The following is a 4,301-nucleotide window of genomic DNA, read 5'->3' on the forward strand; positions in this document are numbered from 1 at the left end:
CTTTCCTGCTGATTACATAAATCAGTGTAGGCTCAGAAGGAGTTAACACATCTGCAGTGAGCTAACTCTGTGTGAACCGTAGTGGCTGTGGGGTCTCTCACACACACACACACACACACACACACACACACGATTACCACTTGCCTAAACTCTTTCTGAGTAAAATCACTTCATAAATATCTGATCTTGACTCCTTTAGATGAAGATAAACGGCTTGATTGGGAGTCAGAATAATTTGCTGGAGCTCTAATTTTTCACTCTGGTGGTCAAAGAGTGTTAATCATTGTAGAAAAAAAGGTATAGAAAGTAAATGGTCTGCACTTATATGGCGCTTTTCTACCTTAGTGGCAATCAAAGCACTTTACAATGTGTTTCTCATTCACCTATTCACTCACCAATGGCGACAGAGCTGCCATGCAAGGTGCTGCCTGCCATTGGTTCGGTTTTGCCCAAGGACACTTCGACTCTACTTCCTGAGCCAAGCAGAAAAGGAAAAGGTACAGACAAGGTTTATGAAAATAACCAGGCATTTGTCTGGTGAAAGTGAGAAACCGTATACCCAAGTAGTTAGACAGGAGTTCAAGAAGCTGCTTGACCAAAAGGGGAAACAATTGACAGGAAATTTATGATCAAAACTGCTTCACTGTGTGTACGCGCTTCTGTTTATTCCATGACTCGTGTTTGCTCTGTGTCCTTCCAGTTGCAAGTGAAATCTGTGAAGTGCCATTTGATGACTCAGAGGAAGAGAGAGCTTTGGTATGAATGACAGCCAGTGACTCAGACTGTTGTGCACGCACACAGGTGGGTTCGGTTTTGTCAACTCGTGCCTTTCCTGTGACTACAACTGTGAGAAGAACCCACGAGGCCCTCATCTCACACCTCGCTACCACAAATCCACGAGCCAAGCCCCGGTGCAGCAGGGAGAGCAGACGAGAGAGTCGGGGCGTCTGCTCCAGTTCTCCGAAACTGCGATCACATAGCAGAGGAGAACGCATTAAGCAAGTCTGGACTTTGGATGACTCCGCCAGCAGCACAGGCCCCCCTCTTCCAATCCTGCTTTCTCTCTTCCTTTTACTCCTCCCACGCACACTCCCACCCCCCCGCTAGCTCCGACTGCCAGGAACTAAGATGTATAGGCCTCTGCAGAGAACCACCTCCAAGGTAGCACTTCTCTCCACTGCCAGCAAAAATAAGACATTCTGCTCTCTCTCGCCTTCTCTCCCTCCTACCTCCCCATCCTGTCTCAGCAACAGTCCCTCCACATCACAGTGGTCAGAGAGCTGCCAGGAGCTGCAGCCAACAGCTACACTCTGCTTTGGCCCCTTTCCCCCCCAACCTCTGGCTCTGACAGAAATTGTACTTTGCCCAAGACAATTTATGTAGATATGGACCTGCCAGTTAGAGAGGTAATGTGTGCTTTCTGAGATAGGTTACTATGCACACACTGGTGCAGACCACTTGTTGCGTTTATTGTTGTTAGGCTGGAAATTGGGAATTACATGGGCTGTAGAGTGTCGGGACTTATCCGTGTTTGAAAACAATCAGTGCCAGCCCAGAATTGTAAAAAAAGAAAACAGAGAATATCTTTAGCATAATTCACAGAAATTGTGTGTTCCCAAACATTTGCTTGGGACTCACACACACAAACTCAGTAGTAGGGATACGCAATTGGCAGATGCTTATGTTCTAACAGCAGGCACAAATCAAAACCGTAAAACTGAAATAGTCTACAGCAATCCTTACCCTAACTTTAACCCAAGTCTATTTATAACTGTGTTCCAAACCCCTAATCCCTGAGCAGCCCCTTTTCAAAATAATGAAAAGACTTTCTAATTTTAGAGGATATTGGTTGTAGTCTTTTGGGGAAATTTAATCATTACAAGGATTCCAAAAGAGCACAAACAAGACGTTCATGTCATTATGGCCCAGAGGATTTGCTGGAGAACGCTGACGTCCTGTAGCCTCAACGGTTCATCACTTTTCCTTCAAAATGATTTCAACAAGCAGGGCTAACCTATAATTAGTTCAGCATCATGCCTTTTTATGTCCACAAATTTTACAGACCTTCGTAGTGAGTAAGTTTCTAACAAAAGATCTAAAAGCACTTACATATCTGACAAAGTCCGTGCAGCCAGAACAAACTGCAAATCAAATCGGTACCAGCCAACAGTCATGAATGAGTGTTTGACATCTGTCTTTGTACTTGTGGTAGGTCACCAATATTGGGGCAGACCAACTTGAATGAAGCCCGAATGTTCGCTGACGTAATGGATACATCTGTATTTTAGGTCCAGTGCAAACATGTGGACATTTGAGTGCAAAGGGACGGCTGACTGCATCCTCCGGAGCGGACCAGCTGAGAAAACACTCGTCGCGACACACTCCGCAACATAAAAACTCTCTCTAAAAAAAAAAAAAAATGAAATTCCATCACTCACATCCCATGGCACCCATTTAGTCTGGCCCCGGGGCGGACATCACACCTACTACTCATTTCATAACATACTGTGAGGGAACAGTTTAACATGCAGTTCATGAGGGCTGATTTATGACAAGTCATGACAGGGTATACAGATCCTGATTGTCAGGTGTATTTCCCAGGAAGAAATAACACCGTAGCTCAGTCTTATCCAATTCCACCGTGCACAGAGTTGACATGGGAAAATGCATTTGGGTGTACTACAGCACATCCAACAAAAACTCAGCAGCACATCATGACAGAAGAAACTCTGGGATCTGATATCACCCCATATAATTAAGCCATCCTCTCCCAACATCGGGGACAGAACCCTACCATATTTAAGAACATATTAACCATTAAAAGTCAACATTAAAGCTGCCGGTATGCTCCGCAATAACTTGTTTTCAGTTGGACAGGGACAAGGAAAAACACAGTAGAATAAAACTCAGAAGCTCAAACCCTGCAGCGGAATCAACATATTGAAATCATGCCTAAGAGATCTGCACATGTTCATCACTGCTAACACTGGTCCCCAGCTTTTATCCCATAATGCATCTGTTTTCCTAATGGCTGTGGTGGCTTGTGGATGACCATGTCCCTACTCATAAAGCTTGTGTGGTCACGCAGCGGTTTTTATAGCATGACAGTGATGTTAACCATTATCCGGTGGCCTTATTAAAAACCAGGAATAATTGGATGATTTTAGCTTTTATGAAACACCCTATCAAGTAGTCTAACACATGCATCAAGTCCAAGAAGTGCAGGCTAATTAGTAATAAAGTCCAATAGTTTACTTCAAGATAAACATAAAAGTACAGTTAAGCAATGCTTACAATAACAAGCCCATAAACATTATCTATTGAAATTATTCAAAATGAAGGGCCACAACTGTAGAGGAAAGTATTGTCACAGACTGTTCATTTAAACTTAATCTCAATTTAGTCTACTTATAAATAACTGGTGGGTAGTTAAGAGTGAAAAAAAGCATCTCTTGGACTCTCTCTTGTTATCTTCTGACAGTAAACAGGGTATGAAAAGGCCACTGCTCAGCCTTTGTTTCAAGATGGGACACATTTTGGTTAACACCCATGGTACATATGTGAGGTATTAAAGTGTTAAGCTACAATTAGTTCTGAGAAAACCAGTCACTTTGCTTTGGTATGCTTTAGCTCGATTTGTTGTGTAAAGATGATGCAGACTTTTCTCAGTTTGTTTCTGTCTCGAAAATGCATGAAGGCTTTAAGGAGGAACAGGCTGAAGAGAGGACTCAAACAATAAAAAACAAATCTGGGAAAGGGAGTAGGAGTTTGTAATACAAAGCATCTTTAACATATCCAGGATATTTTTTGTTACCTGGCTTCACTAAGCCTAAAGGGCCTGTCACACAGAACGTGGTACACCAGGGGTGGGCAATCCTGGTCCTCGAGAGTCACAGTCCTGCATGTTTTAGATGTTTCCCTCTTCCAACACACCGGATTCAAATGATCAGGATGGTTATCAGGCTTCTGCAGAGCTTGATGATGAGCTGATCATTTGAATCAGGTTTGTTGGAAGAGGGAAACATCTAAAACATGCAGGACTGCAGCCCTTGAGGACCAGGATTGCCCACCCCTGTAGTGCATTCTGCGCTCGCTGTGGGGTTCAGCACACTGCTCTTTGGGAGTCGTGGATTAGCGAGCAGAATAGGCGGAGTTTTCAAAACTTCCAGCGGGAACCTTTAGGTTTGTTGCTAACACTTAAACAGCGAAAATGTAGTTGTCCTGTGCAAGTGTTCCTCCCCAAATCTCGGCACACCTGCAAAGTTGTGTCGTATAATTCAGGGTACCCAGACACACAGCAC

General features: G+C 43.7%; 1 protein-coding gene across 1 annotated transcript in view; it reads left to right on the forward strand.

The window, feature by feature from the left end:
• Window positions 1-1,600: 1,600 nt before the first annotated feature.
• Window positions 1,601-4,301, forward strand: part of gchfr (GTP cyclohydrolase I feedback regulator) — a 19,328-nt gene continuing 16,627 nt past the window's right edge. The window contains exon 1 of the mRNA XM_008281389.1: window positions 1,601-1,609. The gene's annotated coding sequence lies outside the window, so the exon portion shown is untranslated. The remainder of the gene's footprint in view (window positions 1,610-4,301) is intronic.

The sequence above is a fragment of the Stegastes partitus genome, unplaced genomic scaffold (genome assembly GCF_000690725.1).
Source record: "Stegastes partitus isolate 25-593 unplaced genomic scaffold, Stegastes_partitus-1.0.2 Scaffold233, whole genome shotgun sequence".
Taxonomy (NCBI): Eukaryota; Metazoa; Chordata; class Actinopteri; family Pomacentridae; genus Stegastes; species Stegastes partitus.